The 9,270-nt window shown below is 28.2% G+C and overlaps 1 long non-coding RNA gene across 1 annotated transcript; it reads right to left on the bottom strand.

Moving 5' to 3' along the window:
- Nucleotides 1–2,532: 2,532 nt before the first annotated feature.
- LOC106405252 lies at nt 2,533–6,090 on the bottom strand. The gene is made up of 2 exons (XR_001281309.3): nt 2,992–6,090; nt 2,533–2,728 (listed from the first exon to the last, which is right to left on the bottom strand). It is a non-coding gene; the product is annotated as an uncharacterized LOC106405252 (long non-coding RNA).
- Between the last annotated feature and the right edge of the window lie 3,180 nt (nt 6,091–9,270).

The raw sequence follows: 9,270 nt of genomic DNA, 5'->3' as shown, positions 1-9,270 counted from the left end.
CAAACGCTCGTGGCTACTTCTTCAAATCATGCTGAGATCATTGCACTCCATGAAGCAAGTAGAGAATGTGTATGGCTGAGATCAATGAGCCGACACATCTGTTCAAGCAGCGGGATTGGCGAAAATACGGAGCCAACTATTCTATATGAAGATAATGCAGCATGTGTTGCTCAAACAAAGGACGGATATATTAAAAGCAATAGAACGAAACATATTCACCCGAAGTTCTTCTCATATGCTCAAGAACTCGTGAAGAAGAAATAGATTGAAGTAAAATATGTCCAATCATGCGACAATGCAGCTGACCTCTTCACAAAATCACTTCCGACTTCAGCATTCAGAAAACATATCCATAACATTGGAATGCGCCATCAGAAGGATCTATGACTGCTCATTCGAGGGGGAGCTTACGTAGTTGTACTCTTTTTACCTTTCTATGGTTTTTCCCATTGAGTTTTCCTAGAAAGGTTTTTAACGAGGCAACATAGACGTTAAGCAAAAGACGATAGTGACACCGGTCCCCAAGGGGGAGTGTTACAAACGTCAAATATGGCAGCGCCTCAATTGTTGAGTTTGTGAACAAATATGGGGCCCACTGTCACTATTTATACAGTAACTTCCACTTTTTAATCTATATATAAACGATCGTTTCGATCGTTTATAAGACACCATCTCAAAACACAATATCTTCTCCCTTATAATAAAATCTCTCTCTATTCCAGTGTTATCTTCTTCGTACGGGTATAAAATTTTACTTTGTTTAAATTCCCGCGATATAATAAAATTTCAGTTCTTTTTATAACACATAACATTTTCTGAATTAATAAAATTAGTTTTCTTTATCGCACCCAAGATAATACGCTCCTTGCAAATAAACAAAACCACTACCAATAAAATGAACAAGGATTAACCATAAGAAAAATAAAGAAGAAAAGAACTGCAGAAACTAATGCCCACAGATGAGACTAAAACTCTAAACACAATAGTGCAGGATATGAATACATATTTTGTGTTATTAATGTCAGATGCCTAACTTTACGGATACAACACCACGTGAGATATGTCTGGATTCACTTCACCGTTTGTCCACTCTTCATTACATGCAGGTGTAGCCAACCAAAATAAATGAGTCGAAATCTTTTTTTACTCCTCTAGTTTGTAGATGTTTTCTTTGTCAATCATTATTCTTTGGTAAAACGGACAGATAGTAATAGCAGTAAATGCTATATTTGTAGAAAGGATGGCGAGTAAAATCGTAAGTAAGACCGAGTGAGTGGTATTTAGTGGTAGCGTTTGGTACCCGCAAATGTCAGTTGTGCCTTGCGGCTTGGTTTCGACTCGGGACAAAGAGTTAATATTCTGACAAAACATCAGCCATTTACTTCTGTAGTGCCCTTCAGAGATATTTTATCCACAAAACAAAGCCTTTTTTTCTCAAAATCACCATTTTGTTATAATGGATCAAAACACTCCTCTTGACCCCAGACAAGGATTTTCAAACTTACATGGGGAAAACGCAAAACTCGCACTCTTGCTCTTTTTGCAAGGCAATTAGCACAGATATTACAATTTCGAGGAACATATCTAACAAAGAAAAAGGTAAAATTCCTTAAGATATTTGAAGTCCTCTAGTTCTGAAGCAAACAACCGGCCATTCTGATGGGTCGTCAACCATATCAATAAAATTTGTGCAATATTAGATGCAAAACTAATCTCAGTCATAGCTAGCGTTTTTAAATATTTCATTGTTCATATGCAGAGCCGTGCCTCTATTCACCAAAATGAAACATTGGCTTAGGGCATTATTATTATTATTATTATTTTTTGACAAAGGGCATAGAGCATCATTTCTTCAAAAAAAAACACTTAATAACTAATTAGTCTTAAGTAATAATATATACTTATATGGGTTAAACATTAAAACTTTGTAATATTAGTAAGCAGAAATATGAACCACAACAAAGAAAGACATTTATTAATCCACTATTAGTTCACAAATTAAATATCAAATTTACTTTTAAAAGCTTAAAGATTTTTTTTTGAAAATTTTACAGAAATGAGGGTAACGAAACAACTTCACGTACATGTCCTCAAACTTAAAGATCATGTTAACAAAGTAGGTTCATCTCATTTTTTTTCTTACAAATCACTTTAATTAAAGAATTTTAGTGACTAACTTTTTAAAATATTTTTTTTTTTACAAATGAGGGCATACACTACAAGAAATAGTTCAATTTTTTATCATCAATTTCGTTATAAAATGGTCAAAAACACTCTGTTTTGACTACTTTCTGACCATATTAAATTGTCAAAAATACTCCGTCAGAAATTGATTATGGTCATAAAGTGGTCATAAATTTTTGACCATACTAAGGGTTAGAAATTTCGTCAAAAAAAATTGTCAGTAAATGGTCAAAAATAATTAGCAATTTCTGATAAATTTATGACCACTTTTTGTGTTGATTTTTGACTACTATTTATTAATTGCTCAGAATATTGTAAATAAATAATAATTGTATAACATTATGGAAATAGTGAAATTTAATGAAATATGAATAAATTTCAAATAATTGTTATTTTAAATAAAACAATTGATGTTTAGCGACATAAGAATACACATATTGAAAATAACTAAAAACGAAATAGGACACTCGTCATGGATCCACCATATCTTAATTCCTCGTTCTTCTTGGTCTTGTCTTTTTCCATTGTCTCAACGAATCCTTTCCTAGTTATGTTTTGACAAAAATGATAAGATAAATTAAGTAGTTTAAAAATGTCACACCTTAAAGTATTCTTTTTCTGTAAACAAATTTTCATACCGAAGCTTCTGTAAAAAAACTAAATTAATAAACGTGTAAGTTAGAAATAAAGTTTGAAATAAAAAACAAAACCAAACAACTGTAATCCAGATTTTGGTATAATCAAGTTCGGATATCTAAAAGACACTGATTAAATATCATTCATTTAAGCAAAAAACATTGATCTAACCTTGCAAGAGCAGAGGAATGTTGACTGAAGCAAGGCTGAGTAGAAGTAACAAGCTTCCCAAACTTGACCTGCAACGAAGAAAAGAGAGAGGTTACAATGATGGAGTGACAGAGAAGAAGAAGGAAATTAGAAAAAAAAAAAAGGAGAAATAGAGAAAGGAAGCTCAGTGGCGCCGCTTGAGAAGAAAACTGAACTGATGAGAATGTGAAAATAAAATTTCAGATCTAGGTTAATGAGGAAATTGTTAGAAAGTGGTAAGAATATGGTCAATTTTGTGACTACTTTTTGACTATATGTTTTGGTTAAAACATTTTTACCATTTTCTGACCATTTTTTTCATTCATCACAAAGTGATCAGAACATGGACATAATTATTTGTGACCATATATGCTGGTCGGAAACTTGGTCAAAATGTGATATATTTGCTGACCATTTTCTGACCATATGTTTTGGTTAAAAATTTCTAATCATTTTCTGACCATTTTTCGTATTCATCACAAAATGGTTAAAATTAGGTGATAATTATTTTTGATCATTTTTCCTGGTCAAAAAAGTGGTCACAATGTGATATGTTTACTCGTGGTGATATATCTTTTGATCGCTTATGTATGCTATTATTGCTCGCACAGATATGAATCATATGAGAGATTTTCCAATTCAGCGTGTAGAGTTGACAACCTTTTTCTTCGTCCGTCCATCAGTTTGACAAATTAGAATATCTGAGGGGATCGGAGATAAGATGTCATGATATATCCTTGAACCTCAAACAAAACCCTTTTAACGCTGTAAATGTAACTAGACCAGCCATCTTATAACAACAACCTCTACACCTGCTTTCTTGTGTAAAATTTTCATTGGTTTTTTTAAGAAAAATGAATTTCAATGGCTCCGAAAGACCCTTTGAACTATTAGTTGGATTCATGTGAGGATCAGGCCGCCATCTTTCGTTTCTAATAAATTCCTATCTAACTCACAAAAATCATGTATTTACGCTAAATTTTGAAACACAAAGTTTTTCTTAATGTTTCTGCCGCTGTTATACTCCCTCCGTTTCAAAAAAATATATGTTTTAGAAAAAAAAATTGTTTCACAAAGATAGATATTTTGTGTTTTCTATGCAAAAATTGCAAACTTCAAGAAAATTAATTGATTTTATTGAATTACTATTGGTTAAAAGATATTGAAAATTGAAAATTGCAGAAAACGATACATTTATTATAGTGATTTAATGTGTTTTATTAATATATATGTAAAGACTATAAAGTCTATCTTTGTGGAACGGAGGAAGTATTACGTAAGGTCTATCTGTACATGTGTATGCTGAGATTAAGAAAAAAAACTAACCACAGACTTTTTTTCCAAAGTTTTTTTTATATAAAAATTCATTCTCCAAATATTCGTAAACAAATTGTGCTTTTTCAAAAAAAAAAAAATATATTCGTAAACAAATTGTTCACAAGCCTATTTTAGGTTTTTTAAAGATCCAATAAACGAAGGACCATTAACACAAAGTGATGTTGTGAGTAATGTGCTCTTTATCTTTTAGTAGTAGGTGGGGACTACGTACTTAGTACTTATGTTCAAAGTTTTAGTACAAATAATTTGAGCCCTTTTTCATTATTGTTTGGGAAGCTTTGAGATAAAGCTTAAGTTACTAAATCTATAGAAAATTCATATCACAAGGTTCAGATCTAAATTAACAATAACACAAATAAAAGCTTATTATACCAAGTAGTTTTTGGTAATTAAACGGTGTACCCTAATAATAAAAGATTCAAAACATGTTATAAATTATCCTTTTCATAAGTTCGTTTTGCACTGGAATTCTTTCATTTCCCACTTGGTCAATGAAAATAGTGTCACATTTTGTATCTAACTAGAAATTATGTACTAATCGACAACCACATTCACACCTAAAATTATTTAAATAGTAAAAATTAAAATACCTTTTAACTAGGAAAACTACCATGCTTCAAATTTCTACACAAAATTTGATTATGATGCAGTTTTCAGTGTTATTCAGTTTTATAAATGTTAATATAGATATAATGAATTCAATGCATTCTTTGTATTATTTTCGAGTTGCTAGGTAAGCTCATCAATTAATACTCTACATTGTACCTTATAGGAAATTATTATTATTTTAAGAATTTATACCTTATCTTCTCTTTGGAATCTATATATTTGACGTTATTCCAAATTGACCCACTAAAAACTACAAGTAACTGTTGAGGACCCATTTGACTATAACACAACAAATGATTCGACATCAGCAATTACATAATCTTTTTTTTTGAGACTTCGTGGATAGACTTTAACGACTTGAGAAGAACAAAGGCAACCATTCAAAGTCTATATAATTGAGATTATGGTTGCCTTAGTAAAAATTCTGTAATTGAGATTATGGTTGCCTTAGTAACAATTCGATATGTAATTGAGATTATGGTTGCCATAGTAAACATATTTTATATAGACTTTGAATGGTTCGTTATGTAATTGAGATTATGGTTGCCTTAGTAAAAAAATTTTATATAGACTTTGAATGGTTGCCTTAGTAAAAATTCTGTCGCTTTGTATTTAATGAGGGTTCCTTAAATATTTTATCATCATGTACATTCATCCCGGTTTTGGTTTTAGTATGATTCTGAATTTTGGTTAGAAAGCTGGTACTACTTACCAGTTTAGTGACATTTTATTTATTGCTTCTTGTATGTTGAGCGATTCTTTTTTTTTGTACAGCTGTAGATGACTCGAATACTAACTGGAAAGCAAATAGAATTACAGAAGGCAACAAACGGTTCAAAACTTCTTACAACAAACGTGTATAAAGAGTCCATATATATTCTACTTTCTTATAAAATCAAACTAAAAGTGTCACCGTGTAAACACTCAATTTCACCATATTCCATCGCCGGACAAATCCATTCTCATTAACAATTGGTTGAATCCCCTATATATTAATCATGGAGCATTACAACATGTTTTTGTAGCTACGTGTCATTACAAAAACGATTTTTAGAATTGTTAGAAAAATAAGTTGGTCCATATAAACATATACTATACTTTTTATTAAACTAACTATCAAATTAATTAATAAAGTACAAAAGAATATTTGTTCTTTCCTTAAATAAAAGCTACGTAATTACCTAATATGGTTAACATATATATGATAATTAATGATTATGAATAATACATATTTGATAACAATTTTTCTAAAATCTCTCTTTTTTATTTAATTTTATACTATTAAAATAAATTAAACAATCACATTAAGCATATAATAATAAAATTTAGATTTTTTTCTTATATGTTATATTTTGAATTTTTAAAAACAACTATAAATTACTAAAAATGGTAAAAGTCTCACATTGAAAATTTTGTGATCAATGGTTTAACTTTTTTTTGTTCAAGCAAGATACAAATGATCATATATCGTAGGGGTGGGCTTTCGGATACATGTTCGAGTTCGTATCGGATATTTCAGTATAAAGGTATAGAACACGTTTGGGTATTTTTACACTTCGAGTCGGCTTTGGGTATTTTTTGTTCGGGTTCGGATATTTTGGGTCGAGCTTGGATATTTAAATTTTGAAGAAAAAATAAATAAATTATTCATTTTTTAAGTTTATGTATTTAAAATATATTTAACTTAACCGGTTTTCTAATTTTTAAAAGATTAAACTATTAAAAAGTTTGGAGATAAAACTTTAAAAATAGAAAGACACTAATTTAGTTGTTGTTTTGAAATTTTAGATGCAACTTTTGTTAATGCAAGAAACAAGAGCTTGATATGTATTTTAAATGAGTAGCAAATGATTTTGTCCATAATTATATGTATATTATCTAATTTTGAGCAATAAACATCATTAATATAAATATTTTGAGTAAAATGAGAGAAGTAAACTAGAAATATAGGGTTAAATATACTTATGTTTGGTTATCTTCGGATATCCATTCGGGTTCGGATATTACCCGTTTGGATTCAGATATTACATGAACTGGTGAAATAAGTAATTTGTTTTGTTGTTTTAGAATTAGATGATTTTTAGACTGAGCTGGTGAATTTGTACTAGACAGACGTTTATATTTCGAATCTGCACGTATATTCTATAACAGCTTGACATATTAGATTTGAACACAGTTTGCCGGTGATTTTTTTTTCAAAATTTTGATTCTTAGAAATGTATCTTGAATGAAACTAATTTATACATATGTCCTTTTTAAAATTGACACTTATGTAATTCACTAAATTCGTAGAATAAGTTAAAAAAAAAACTTAACTCATATAAGTGAAATAAAGACCAGAACGAAAGCACAATTTTATAGATGTAGAAAATGAAATCACTTATAGAGAGTAAATAGTAAACAAATTGGGAGAAGAAAACCTAATCATCTTTCGTCATTATACAATCGATGTTGCCTATTTGGTTTCGGTGATTTGAATCAGCTGCAAATCTTAATTTTTTTTTTGTGCGTATGAAGTCTTAAAAATAATTAAAATGAGATTCAACAACGATGATATATTTAAGAGACCAACATTTGTATTGGTCATTTTATAATCGATAAAGATTATAGTGTTACAAAATGTTAAAACCATTTAATAAACAAATATTATTATAAAAACTCACCCCGCGCATATCATCTAGTTTAAATTATTAGTCACAACAACAAAAAATATAAAACTATTCATTACAAATTGGTAACGAGAAATGACCATATATCAAAAAATTTAAATAAAAAATTTCAAAAATAGAATTGTACAATTTATATAAAAGATAGTTCTCATTTTACAATACTCAATTACTCATCTTTTACTTAAAACAAATTACTATCTTCAAATTATAGATTAAATTATAAAGAATTTTATTTTAAAAACCAGCAAAGTGGCTTCCAAAATAGTATTTACATTAACCTAGAAAAAAATTATTACTATTTTTAGTTATAGATTACGTTATAAGGTGGGATTATTGGGAGATTAATTCTTGAAGAAGTTTTGAATTTTAAAATTTATGTGGATTATGAAAATGTATATGTATATATGTTTACTTCAAAAATTTGATCATAACTTTTTAGATTGCTACAGATTTTCATGAAGTTGTATTACATTTTTAAAATAACAAGACTTTTTGTTGAAATATGAGTATTTTTTAGAAGTTTTGATTAGTAGTTTATATTTTTAAAATAAACTTTAATAAATGCTATTTTCGTAAAGTTCTCATTTTTTATAGAGAAATATTGTAGATTTGAGATTCTGATTTAAAATTAGGATAACAAGAATTTTTGTTGATATATCAGTATTCTTTTAGAATTTTTGATAAATATGTTATATTTTTAAAATAAACTTTTTTAAAACTACTATTTTTGAAAAGTTATCATTTTTATAGAAAACTATTGTAGATTTGAGATTCTGATTTAGAAATTATGATAACAAGAATTTTTGTTGATATATGAGCATTCTTTTAGAAATTTTGATCAATATGTTGTATTTTTAAAATAAACATTTCAAAAACTGCTATTTTGGAAACTTATCATTTTATTGAGAACTATTGCATATTTGAGATTCTGGTATAATAATTAGGATAACAATATCTTTTGTTAATATATGAGTATTCTTTCAGAAGTTTTGATCAATATATTGTATTTTTAAATTAAAATTTTAAAACTGCTATTTTTCGAAAGTTACCATTTTTATAGAGAACGATTGTAGATTTTGGATTCAAATTTAGAAGTTAGGATAACAAATTTTTTTTGTTGATATATGCGCTTTCTTTTAGAAAATTTGATCAATATGTTTTTTTTTTTAAATAAAATTTTTCAAAAACTGCTATTTTGGAAAGTTATCATTTTTGTAAAGAACTGTTGTATATTTGAGATTCTGATTTAGAAATTAGGATAACAAATTTTTTGTTGATAGATGAGTATTCTTTTTGAATCTTTGATCAATATGTTGTATTTTAAAAATAAAATTTAAAAAACCTGCTATTTTTGAAAAGTTATCATTTTTATAGAGAACTGTTGTTGATTTGAGATTCTAATTTAGAAATTAGGCTAATAAGAATTTTTGTTGATAGATAAGTAATCTTTCTGAATCTTTGATCAATATGTTGTACTGTTAAAATAAAATTTTTAAATCTTGCTATTTTCGGAAAGTTATCAATTTATTGAGAACTATTGTAGATTTGAGATTCTAATTTAGAAATTAGGGTAATAAGAATTTTTGTTGATAGATGAGTAATCTTTCTGAATCTTTGATCAATATGTTGTATTTTTAAAATAAAC

Source organism: Brassica napus, chromosome C4, assembly GCF_020379485.1.
Source record: "Brassica napus cultivar Da-Ae chromosome C4, Da-Ae, whole genome shotgun sequence".
Lineage (NCBI taxonomy): Eukaryota > Viridiplantae > Streptophyta > Magnoliopsida > Brassicales > Brassicaceae > Brassica > Brassica napus.
Note: the sequence above shows the minus strand (reverse complement) of the source record. Positions and strands in the feature narration are given on the sequence as shown.